Below are 13586 nucleotides of genomic sequence, written 5' to 3' on the forward strand. Positions count from 1 at the left end.
GTCTTAGAAATCTCCACAGAGAATGTCTACGTTAAGCCTGCAAATTTTCTGCATCCTACATCAAAAACGAAGTTTTAGTTTTACAAAAAAGAAAACGCTTAACATTTCTCATTGTTGAAAAATCATTCATAAGGGTAATTCATGGAGGTCTGAAGGGCAATATTATTATACCCTGTCCAATGAATTAGATCATCTGTATTTTCTACGCGATCAGCGTATTAATCTACGACCAATGGGACGTGGATCACGAGGCTCTTCGGTTGAGGCAAAGTGGAGTGGGTAGTTCCAAAGAGATTTTCAATTTTAAGGTATTTTTTTATAACAACATAAATCGCCTCTACGAAGCGCTATTTATGTTTTCTTCAAATACATTTTGCGTGCTATGTAGCTGTGGTTGCCCAATGGTGATAAGTAGGTAAAAAAAGTATGGGTTTCGTGCATTCCAAAATTTACGATGCCGATAAAAACCGTTGAAGATGTGATATTAATACGCTTGAGTACTTACGACGATACCCATTCCATCTGAAGTGATTGCATTAATACATATGACAATATAAGGGAGAAAATTCGGGTGCAATATATGCTTATGCCAAACCTATGAGTAAGAATTTTAATAAAAGAACGATCACAGTAGAAAAAAGCGAAACATTTACGTTATAAAAAACTTAAAAGCGAATAGAAATCCAATTCAAAACGCCATTATCTGCAGTAGATGTCAATCGGAATGTAAAAGCTGTCATGTGAGGGTAGCAGTAGTATGCAAAACTGATTTCCTCTGCTACTGAATTTTCCAACAAAATATTGTCGAAATGATCTTGCAAACTCTATAAATCAGTGAAAATTTATCGCTGTTGATCCTATCACCTGATATATATATAAAGCTGTCATATTTGTTTGTAAGGGGTCCCTCCAGTACTTCACCCACAATATTCACCCAGCACCTTATGTCGTCACCGATTGGCTGATTTTTTAACGGCCGAGTAATCCAATTCATTGGTGCCATTGTAATAAAAATTAAGCTTCCTTCGATGGGAAGTATGTTATTTATCCCAGAAGCTTTGTTTTTCATTGGTCTCAAGCTATTTAATTTATAATGGAAAGTAGTGTAGTGAGTTTATTCAGTCGCAGGTTGTTACAGCTAGAAAATTAGAGGTAGAGAAAGAAATATAATGAGGATGTATAATATATTCAGCAGATGAAACAGTTGATGAGGGGACATTTTCAAAAGGAGTTCTTTGAGGCGAATAGTGCGTTTTGTTCCCCACTTTTCTCTTGAGCTACCTGAGTGATATCGTTTAGGGTGTAGAGTATCTTTCCCTAAATATGCTTTTGAGGTTTTTGAAGATAGGTAGTTCTACGTGTGTTAACACTATAACTGCTTGCGTGACATTTTTGTCCTTTTCGAAAATTCAAAGTGCTCTTCTTCAATAATTTTTTGGGTGGCGGGACTTGGTGACTTTTAATTATTCAAGACTACTCTTTTAACGTAACACAAACGGGGAGATTGAGCCAATAGTATTTTAAAAGTATTAGGTACAACTAAGATTGCCGATGGGAAATTTTTGTCCCATACGGCGATTTTACAAAATGTTTTATGTTTTACGTTGCACATATTTGCTTATTTGTCCTCGGGAAACTGGCAAAATCATGGTTTTGTGCAAGTGTTCATGTCATCCTTAGTGGTTTCTTAATATTTTGGTATTACACTGAGTGTTATTACGAATATGTATGCTGTTATCGATAGCCATTTTTTTCTTCTTATCTTGACCTCGTTTAATTCATGTTAAAATAGTTCTTGGAGTGCAGGTCAATGTATGTTATGCAAAAAAGTTTTAGCCAACGTTTCTGTTTCTGTTTATTTATCACTTTCATATCACCGTCATCTCATACTACAATATAGAAGTACAAGGAGAAGAATCCGAAGAAGTAGCAACATCAAACCATAACCCATTTTTTGGACTTCGAAAATGGAAAATTTAAGAAGAAATGCAAGAGGAAACTTAGAACATATTGAAGCCCTGCTGATAGTTTAAAATAAACAGAAACGTTGGCTAAAACTTTTTTGCACTCAAAGAACTATTTTAACACGTTATCGATAGCTGAAAATTCAATTTTAAGGTAGCATATACAGTGAAAAAATTATCAGGAAATCGTGATGATTTATCTGTTAAAACAAGCCCACAAAGGGATACACGGGACTTAGTTGGTAGAATGGACATCTACTACTGAGTAAAGCATAGCTGGAAGTGTTATAAACTCTGAATGTGGCAAATTTCACTCAGATAACTCGCAATCTGTGGCCATGAGGCAATGGAAACCGGATATTTCTCGGGATATCCGATGGCCACCCATGAATCATGGAAAAGTAGTCTATAAAAATACTTTATAAAGAATTTTTGCTATTTTTAAATTTCCTACGACTGAGAAAATCAATCAAATATTATGGCATTTGCAGGGATGGCAAGTGAAACGAAAGTCAAAACCAGTAAAATTTCCGTAGTTTCGTTCCCGGGAGCGGAATGTAGAAACGGAACGAAAAAGAATTAAACTTGGGGAGCTAAACTCAGGGTCGAAACGCAGAGTCCAAACTACTTCGGGTCGAAACTAAACTAAAACTCTGGGACGAAACGAAACACAGATAATGTTTCGCACCAGAGGGACCACGGGGTTCACCTTCGAACAGTTTACATTCGACTCGCACACAGTATCGTTGAATAAGTAGAGGTTCGGCTTACCGCCAATAGATGCATGGGTCACTCATATTTTGACTACAAACAGCAGAACGGTGAACGCAAACTGGCCATTCCATTTTTAGCTCAATGTTTTAACCCCTACACGCATGTCACACGTAATGGTTCGAAACTATTCCCTCTTTCCCCCCTTCACTCAACTTCTGGGATCGAAACTTAACTACGAGCAGTGTAGTTTCGATTAATTTATTTTTTTTTCTGGGAGTAAAGTTTTGACCCTGGTCGAAACTAAACTCCTTGGTGATTTTAATTTCGTGCGGGAACGAAATTAAACCCAGGGCTTGTATTTTCATTTCCCTCCGGGTCGAAAAAAACATTTTCGTTTCGTTTCAATTGCCATCCGCGGGCATTTGGGGTAATGCAACTCGCACGGAAAGCACTATTGTTGCCTATCTTTATTGCTCTTACGGAACTCTGCGTGTGACCATCAGCTTTCTTATCAATCGGATATTACACCTTATGTACAGAATCAATTCGACTAAATTGATTCTTTTACCTACATACATAGTTGTTAAAGAAGATTGGTTCTTCTCGACTCTGACTCAGGATAAACGAGGGGATTAGACCGATGGCTTATGTAATCGTGAAGGAATGGTTTTCAGCAACAAATCCGACTACAAAACAAGTATACGTAATCCTGTTGATGTTGGGACTTCGTCTCTTTTGGATGGCAGTAATCTTTAGACCCAAATCCTTAACCTCTTCAAACCCAAGGTACACACAAGTGCACCTCCGCGTTTTTATTATTACAATCCTTCAAGTGTGAATTATTTTTGTTTAAACCCGCCGCTGCACTTCTTTGTACCTTGTAGTACACGATTCTGCCACTGCATGCCACATGTGTTTTATTTTGCGTTCGTAAAACATGATGGATGACACGACGGCAAGCAAGATGAGTGTGTATAGTCAAGAGGTTTCTGTAAGCTAGGTATTCAGTTGTTTGGAACATATAAGTAATGTTTATAAATATATCAATTGAAATAAATGAATGATAATAAAGTATTCTTGATGAGAATAATATCTATGTATTATCGTAGTGCATAAGCATATTTTCGTAAAATCCCAAGGTGCACATATTTGTACCTTAATTTAAAATATTTGTTAATAAATATTTCTTTCAAATTTTACTGTGATGTTATTTTTTCCATCCACCCTGATTATGAACGGAGCCTGTAAAATAAGTAAAACGGCTCAGAGACTCATGGGTCTGAAAAGGTTTAAAGAAGCAGGATTGTGATAGGTCGGGGAGATCTGGAAAAGAAAGGAGATTTGAAATGGTCGAAGGAAATCATGGAAAAGGGAGAAGAAAATCTCGTCCATTGCTCAAGGGAAAATTATGTTATGAAAATTTGTGACTTGCGAATCAAAGGACTGTCGCTAGCTGAGGGCTTGTATCTTTGAAATGGAAAGATGAATTGTGATTTCTCCTTGGGAAGTTCATTAATTCAATATGAAACCGTTTTACTTATATTTACTTACACTACTTTTACTTATACTAACCGAGTGCCTTAAAATCCGTCTTCATTGGATGTATGCAACCCATCCTTGAATATTGCTCTCCCATTTGGCCAACTGCTTCTCCAACCACACTAAAACTACTCAACCGTCCACTCAATTTCTTCTTAGCAATAGTTCGCCATCGCATACCTCACCTCAGATTCTTTTCACGTGCCGAAATACTTCATTCATTTGGATTATTAAACACCATCCACCGCCGATTGACGTCAGACATAAAATTTCTTCACTGCATCATCAATGCATTGATCTCCTAACGTTCTTTTCACTCCGCATTCCTGCTCGCAAAACCCGCAATACTGAAGCTTTACACCAGCCCAATTTCCGTCTGGCAATATGTCATAGATCTCTCTTCTACCGCTTACCTTCCATTTTCAATTCAATCTCAAATACGTACTCTTCTCTTGACCTCTTTGCCTCCCGCACCAATTTTAATAACCAACTGAAAAGACTATCTTTTTAACACCCACCTTTTGTATGTATTGCATATGTTGAAAGTGGTTGTTATTTATGAGATTATTTTTATAAATGTTTTTAATTATATTTATATAATTTATTTGTTTATAAACCCAATGTAAAGGTCTTAGTGTTGTTTTTGGCGTTATATAAATAAATAAATATTTCTGCTTGAGGCTTTCGTAGCGCTGGATTATAGTTTTATCCATGGCTTTCGGTTTCACTGTGTCAAAGATGACATCGTTCTCAAGATTACGTTTCGTGGCCTATGCTGGCCCCATCTTCAGATCAGGTATGAGTGGCGACAGATAGAAATCGCCCTCTATACCTATACACAATCCTCAGGGTGGTGAACCAGTGGCGCGATCAATCAGCTTTGAGGACCCCGATTTATCCGTGAATACCTGGTGACTTAAAATTCTTTATCATCTTGCGAAAAATTTTCAATTTGGCCGCGAAAAATTGGAACAAGAGCCCGTGGATGCTACCATTCCACCATTGACAACCCTAGCAGGCGATGCCAATCCCAATAAGCATCAATTTCGCAGTGTCACAAGCTTCCGCGGGAACCTAATTATTATGAATCACACCTGAATGCCTTTTACGTGGGAGAAGAAGTATATTCTTCAGGCAAAAAAGACCAAGATTGAAGAAATAAAATTTTGGGCACCACGATGAAACCAAATGACCCGATGTGTAATGAATGCTCCTAATGTAAAATAAGGAAAATAACATCGATATATTCACTCGGTGCGGGCTGAAAAGCATGGTAGAATGTGGCTGGCATGACCGCAACTTGCACGTACTCGTGTTTAAAATGCCTTACTTGGTGTAATTGGTACTATTTGCTGTTCGTTTTCTTGAATTTGACTTGATTTCTTCTCTCATTTGCAGGAGCGGCTTTGCAGCGAACCCCTCGCCTCGGACCCCATCTCTTGTGAGTAACCATCCATGTTCTCTCGAATGATATGTATAATTAAAATTAATTTGTAAAAATTTTCAATTACAGAATTAATTTTGTACGCTATTGGTAGCCGCGACGAAGGCTCGAATTATAATGCTGCTCCAGTGACTCACTCCAGCCATCAAGTTTACAATAGATGGATCTTAGCGCATTTCTTTATTTTGTCGGTTTTGAGTGTGGTTTATTTGAAAACAGATACTTACAGCTAACATATTTTGACATAAATTAGGCAATTTTCCGTAGCATTAGAAGAGCAAATAGGTAGTAAATGGGATTTAAAAAAATATTTTAGTATTATTCGTGTCTTTTTTATTGTGAATGTCAATATTTCCTCATGTTTAATAATGCCAACTGGTATTTTTCTCCTTCATATTTTTAATATTTTTCCCTTTCTTATTAGAATAAATAAAGCCGCGTTTATATATAACAACAGGGTGTTGGGGCGGGAAGACGAGGAAGTGAAGGTGTCGCTGGGAAGGGAGTGAATGACTGGACCAAACAGATTGTGAGAGAGGGGTTTTGGGGCTTGCAAACTCTTTGTTTCGTTTGTGGGCATTGGGAGGGATTGGTTATGTTAGGGAAGGAGAATAGGTAGGGAATATTTCGTTTTGTTCACAAAAAAGTTTTTTTCCTGATAGTCCAGATTTTCCAGATAGTCCGCGAAGTCACTTCGGTGATCTTCTTCTATTAATGCAAAGCAAACTGGTAATTTCATTTACCCATGACTAAGCACCTCCGGTGTTCCCCGACTTATGTGCTTTGCGCGTCATGTTTTTCCGCTGTACTCCGCCGGACAATTATGGCCGTTTCAGCGAAGCAATTAACGCCACATTCATCTTGCACATTAACCATCTCTTTTTGGAATTGAACTGTTAATGAAGTGCTATTTGGATTTAAGAAACACCTTTATTTTTTCTTGAAATACTCTCTCAAATGGTCGAATTTTTATCAGGGCATAATGGGGTGCTTTCCTAAAATTAAAATGGTAATTTATTTTCCATGTATAGATAAGTAAGTTAAATTTATTAATGTATGCAAAATATGAATTCATAATTCTCAGTATTCTTGTTGCTGCAGAGCTTCAAAGTTCGCGAAAAATACGAAATTCTTTCGCGTTACAAGAACGCCCTGTGACGTCAGAATGCGAGTAAGCAGATTCGCTCCGTGGCCATAACAAACAGGAACGACGATAACAAATACCCTACGACGATACTGATTTATAAATTGAAGGGTGTGTCAAAAACAGTTGTGAATAGCTTTAAAGATTTTACGGTATACGTATTGCGCAACTTGACTTCGTACAGGCGCATTCTGGGAACATTCTGAAGGTAGATTGATTCATGGTTGCTGATTTCCTCTCCAGCACTGAAGATTTATCGGAGCGAAGTTGAGAAACCGCGAAATTAAAATGTAAGATAAATTAAATCAACTATCTCGCTTTCTAGAAATCTAAGAGCTTGGTTTGTATCTCGTTTAACTACTGTCATTTACTCATTGCTTTTAATGTGTACTGGGTGCAATATTGGAACATGTGAAATTAAAGTTTTGATGAAATACAACGGAACATATTAGGCATATCTTCCAGTATGCATTCATTCTTTAAACCTGTCAATTATTCAGTAAAAATCTTTTACATGACTGATGACGAAATTAACATGTATTGCTATGGAAAAAATAAATTGAACTGAGAAAAAAGCACTGAGAGATACATAGGTTTTTCTAAAACTTAGACAAACTTGCAGTCGACTGGCACCACGTAAACGTAGTGTTTACTGGACGTCACGCTCAGCAAACATGGCGATGGGTTGCTTGGAGCGCAAGATTACTATACAATTTTCAAAGTGGAATTTTACGAATATTACGTTTGTTAGAGAAGAATTGCTTTCACTGTAATTTTCAGTGCGGAGGATATTTATTTATCGCCTTCCGGCCTCGGTGGCGGTGGGGTGATGTCCTCGCCTGCCAATCCGTAGGTCGTGGGTTCGAATCCCACCTGGGTTGGTGGTCCCTATTCAGGGCATGGATGTTTGTGTTGTGTATTGTTTATCCTCCGTTGTAAAGGCCTTAAAGTGCTGTTTACGGGAAATTTGGAAATAAATAAAATAAATTATCCATTCCATTATCCATTTTTAGTGGAATTCCGCAAAGATATTCATTTGGTTTTTTTTCTATGGGCTGAGAACGTGTTTTCCCCGCGGAGTTCGATGTAGCTATCATCCATCTCTACATTGTGGTGGAAAAGTTTTTTGCATTTATTTAAGATATATTCGGCACAAGACATAAGCGCATAGGAATTTCATACCAAACTTTGTCTTCATTTCACATTAAATGCATATTTAATTTAGACGATTTTCTCTAAAATACTTAAAAAATTAATTGGCTAGATGTGTGATGTATTTATTCTTCAGCAAGTTTCTCACAGTTGACTATATCAAGCCTCGTTTGCTTTCCTCCATTCCTTGGACGCAGCACTCGCACAAGCCAATTTGACCCCCCTCTAACGATAACCAGTACGACAAGGTTACATACAGTCAGGAGGCTAATCTACCGTAGCCTTTCTCATGCTCACGTGATATGTCACGAGTTAAGCATCAACTATAGCAAATGGCTCGTTCCCTTCAGTCCGTAGAACGGTGAGTGCTTATTGTCGAATTATTTATTAATAAATTTTGTTACGAACTCTTCAAAATTGAAAAATAACACAACTGATGAATGTGCCTTCCATCACAAGAAATTGGTAGAAATAACACTATCGATAAATGACGCGCAACAAATTATTTTAGATTATTTGCCGGGAACAGAGATATCCTGCGCAGCAAAGTACGAGACGGATAAATTTCGCTGATATATTTCAGTCATTGAGAGCGACAATGTTTTCCCTCAGTGAAATAGAGTATTACCTAAGTATTACAATGTTGATTTCGGACCCCCTACATAAGGCAAGGCTTTAGAATCCCCTTTCTCCGACCCAAAACAACTTAGGTAGTGCTTGGCGGACCCCTTAAGGGCCTATCACATTAGCGACAGCGACCGCCGCTGCGACCGCGATTGCGGCTGCGACTGCACCCCCTCACACATTGCGGCCGACGCCACGATCGCGCATGCGCACTTATAAACGTTTCTGTTTGTAGGTTGTTTGTTTACTAAAGCCCAAAGAATGGATTGGGAGCAGCAATTGTTGAAATTAAGGCAGTTCTACTGTAGGAAATTTTCGGTAGCATTTTTTCAGTTTAAATATCCGAAATGATCACAGCGTTATTCCCCGGCTTTCCCCACTACCCCCACTACATGCAACCAAAACAAAAACGTCTGCCGCAAGCGCGCGAGATTCAAATGGAGCTCTCTGATTGGCTGCGATTGCGACTCAGAAGAATAGCCGGTCGGCTATACCAGTCGCAGCGTCGACTGCCTCGCTCTGATTGGTCGACGGGCCAGTCGCAGCCGCAGCGCCGGCCGCCGTCGTTAGTGTGATACGGCCTTTACATCTAACAAAAAGTAAAATAAAAACTGCTGTCACCATGGTTATTGCAATTGTGTTTTCTCTTGAGATGGTTCCTCCCATCTTTACAATTATCCACACGGAATTCATACCTTTCTTGCTGCTAAGAGACCTACAATAAGACGATGGTAAGGCGATAACTGAAAAATATGCTGTCACAGCGAGTGGATATTATATATCAGTAATTCAACAATTCGGACTTGTATGTACTTCCGTATCATATTTATCCGCAAAGCTCAGTGTAAAGTAAGATTTATTCTCGCGAGTGTTCTCATGTAGTGTGATTCGAAGGTAAACAAGATATGTCTTACCTGGCATTACAACCATGCCAATGTTAAATCCACCCTGGAGTATGCTGCAAATGTGTGGAACTCTCGCGAGATAATTGAAAGAAAACAGCGATAGGATACTTTTTTCAATTATTTATGACGATAAGGAGAGCCGTATTTCCATGAGTTAGGGTGGGAATCTTTTTTATTCAGGTGTAAAGAATTGTCCTCTCATAACATCCTCAGGGATGACCACAATCGCGCAATCCATTTAACTTATCGCGCCACTCGCTCTGACGATTGAACGCGTTTTCTTTTGCCGTTGTATCATATTTGAGTTTTGTTTGACCTCAATTTGTTTTCCGAAATCCCTAAGTTTCATGGGCGGAGTTATAATGGGGGAAGGCTCCCCTTGCCCTCCCCCCCCCCCCACCTCAATGGTAATTCGTCCTTAGAAAGTACGAAACCTTTACAGTCAAGTGCAGTGAAAACAGAAACATCAAAAGCTTAAATAAATTTAGTCTTAGATATTACTTAAAATGCTGTTTTCAGTTGCTAATTTAAACAAATTTTCCGAGATCATTTTGGGACTTTGGTATACCCAGTTTCACTGGGGGTGTCATTTCTAGGTTCTGCAACAGAAAATAACGAGGTCACGAAAAATTTCAAGATTTTGGCCTTGTAGTTATAGAAAATTGGCGACATGGAAGCAATTTGAGGGGATGGGCTGACGGCAAGAGATACCTTTATTTTCCTCACTTCCTCCCCTCTCGGCTGACGGGATTTTCCCTCTTGCACCTATCGCTCCACGAAACACCGGACTACGGCTCAAATATACTTACATTATTATTAAATCATTCTACTCGTTACGATAGGATTAATTGAAGAATTGGCGAATCATCTTAGCCATTCCACCTCCCGTATTTCACGTGTTTATTTTCAATCCATTGTAAGGCCCTTTCATTTATGCATAAAAATTTCCCATCAAACAGGAGACAAAAAAGGCTTGAAAAGCATAAATTTGGATAATTTCCAAAGTTTGTGGGAACCTGGGAAGAAGCATATCTAGCAAGGATGTAAAACCAGCATTCTGGGGCTCGCAAGAACAGTAGAACGTCCTCAGCTAGTTAGAGCGGGCGCCTGCTGGTGCATCTGCAGGGCCACGAGCCTTCTCCTTTACCCCTCAATCACTGCCACCCCAACAGGCCTATGGGCAATCCAAAATTTTAAGAAAATCATCACAAATATATTTCATCCATAACCATTAATGAATTGCGCCCTTGCAATTCCCACGTCGTGAAATCGCCGGCGTGTCGAGAAGTTGGAATTAAGACAAAATTATCTTGAATTATCCATTTACGAAAAATCAGGCAATATCAATTAAAATTATTGGTAAACTATCAATTCAGATAAAATTGTCATTTAATTGGCATTCCAATGTCTTCACGCGCGGATATCGTGTACCTTCCTCGCTCAGACGACATAAGTGTCACCGACTTTGGTCCATGAGTGGACGCGTAAGCATTTTATGAAAATGCTTATTATCCAATAGCTCGTTCTGGTAAGAATTTACTTCTGGATATTTTTCTACATGCTTCCTTTTAGAACTCAGCATGTGTGTTACTGTGTTACTCGTCGTACATCAAAACAAGATTTGCCGTTAAAAATTAAATTTGACGATAAATCAGCACTCTTTTGGGAAGCATTAAAAAAATTTGAAGCAGAAGAAGATTTGAAGAGCTGAAAATTTGAAATTGAAGTATCGATACAATAACATTAAATGATAACTTACATGGAGGTTTATAATTAGGCATTTTTCACAAAAATATTCTGTTCCCAGAAGATACCCCTTTATGCACTACTTATCTACCTTCATATATTTTCGTGGTTGATTTTGTGTTCTGCGTCGTACCCTATTTGAAAGAGCATATGCTTCGCGATGTGAACCTGGCTGGTTTGAGCGAACTTCATTTTTCGTCCTTTTTGGATTTTAGCCCACAGTTCGTCGGGAGGTCGATTAGTCTGTTAATCTACTGCTAAGTACAAACTGTACTGGGTACATCCTCTGGGGGTGCCTCACTCTATGATGGCCGCCTTCCGAAGACCGGAATTATTCCCTTTAACGGGAAAAAGATTCCAAAAAAGGGTTTGCTTTGAGTTGGGACCCTGGTAATGACCCCTGCCTTGGGTCGTCTGGCCTTCACTACGAAACCAATATTCCAATCAAGGTTTGATAATAGCGTTTTGAATGTATTTTACTTGTTTGGACACTAACTCTGGTGGCCACATGGCAACATGAGTTTCCCTTGCCTTTGCTCTTCCGTAATGTCATCTACTGCTGGAGTTCTACATTATATACGTATACTACGTACGTATATACGTATATATCTTACGTATACTCAGTCTCAGTCGCGTTGCTTGAACGTAGCAAGCATAGCCAATTAATGGCTGGTTTATTGGGCAGAGTCTGGCAACCCGAGCTTGGTGTCTGGTAATTATCACTAAGATTCCCGTATTTCCGTATATTCTCGGGTTCCAGGCAGGATCTATGCTGTATTTACAGTTAATTTTGTTGTTGCATTTTTTCTGGGGTTGGTTGCATTGCCTTTACTGTCATAGTACAGTGGTTGAGTGATATCAGTGAATGATCAGTTATCCTTGGATGTTAAAAATCAGGTTAAAAAGAGTAAAACCTACAATAATATATTTATTAATCTAGAAAAATTATGACTGATATATAACAAATTTTTAACCGTTTTTCTGTCGGGCCCGTTTATCAGGCAATTCAGACCACAAGACTTAAGAAGTTAATAGTACTAAAAATTAAGCATTTGGGACTAGGATGTTTACATTTATATCTCCGAAAAAGACCTTATTACTGCCACAATATATTATACTGAATTACTTAAAATTCTGAATTACTTTCTGAATCGCTTAAAAACCCTAAAGTAGGAATATAGTGGTTACTGTAAATACTCAGCTGCTCAAGTACGTCGAGCTTTATTCCAAAGAAAGAAAAATACTCAAAAGGAGAAATTATAGATTCGGGAAAAAAGTATTAACTTAAATTCTCGCTCTTGTGAATTGCAGTAGTATTCGCTCCGCCAGATCTGGGCGTCATATAAGGATGACGGCGAATAAAATCTTAAATAATATAAAAATTTTGTACATAAAGACTTATTTATATCATTTTTGGCAAAATGTAACACTTCTAAGCCTAAATGATGAAAAAAAAATTTCGGATCTCGGCAAAGGTACAAATTTTAACCTTTGGGCTGAAAGTGTTAAGAGGACTTATTACTTCCATTTGATTGATGTGATTTCTTGACATGTTACTAATTATTAGTGTTTTCTCTGTGGTGAAATACTCATCTTTGAACTATTGGTCAATTTCCGCACGGATAGATTCTGAAAATTTCAAGATTATGCCTTTTTAAGTTTTAAAAACGTTATACGTCAAGAAAGACGACAAAATACTACCTGTCAAGCAAGAGTGCTGCATCCTCGGATGGCGGTTTCACACACATCTCGGGAAAGTTATCACCGGCACAAACGGTTCCTCCTATTTTTTCAAAAGAAGACAGAAAGAGAGACTGAGAGAAATCATCTCCATGAATCAATTATAATGACTGGATCAAGTTTCAGAAATTCTAATGGAATATCTACTCACGTGGGAAATACTTATGATTCAGCAGTAAATAAAATGGGCAAATGTAATGAAAACGCCAATTGAAAAAAGAACAAGAGTGAGAAAAAAAGAGTGGCAACTAGCGAATATAGTTTGGAAAGTATGGAGAAGTCACATAATACAGTTTATATTTTAGTGGCACTCTGGCACAATGGATCTAGTAACACACACGTGCTGATAGAATAGTTAACGCTGATATTAATAAGTTTATTTATATAGTTCTTCTAACGGAAAATTTGAAAAAATATCACAATCGATTCTCGAATCACGTAGAAACAACAAGCATACAGTCAACCAAACTTACCAATCCAAAAGTAATTGAAACAATCTTTCTTAAACCCCTTGCTTCCCTACTGATCATGTCCAGACTCAAGTAATTTTATTTCACAGTAACACACAGGTCATTCATTAAATATTAGCTCCTGTACTAACGAGAACCGTGAGC

The 13586-nt window shown here is 38.2% G+C and overlaps 1 protein-coding gene across 4 annotated transcripts in view; it reads left to right on the forward strand.

Moving 5' to 3' along the window:
* Positions 1-13586, forward strand: part of LOC124170622 (protein gustavus) — a 95647-nt gene that overhangs the window by 49455 nt on the left and 32606 nt on the right. For all 4 annotated transcript variants that reach the window (XM_046549460.1, XM_046549461.1, XM_046549462.1 and 1 more), the window contains one exon: positions 5616-5658. The gene's annotated coding sequence lies outside the window, so the exon portion shown is untranslated. The remainder of the gene's footprint in view (positions 1-5615; positions 5659-13586) is intronic.

Source organism: Ischnura elegans, chromosome X, assembly GCF_921293095.1.
Source record: "Ischnura elegans chromosome X, ioIscEleg1.1, whole genome shotgun sequence".
Taxonomy (NCBI): domain Eukaryota; kingdom Metazoa; phylum Arthropoda; class Insecta; order Odonata; family Coenagrionidae; genus Ischnura; species Ischnura elegans.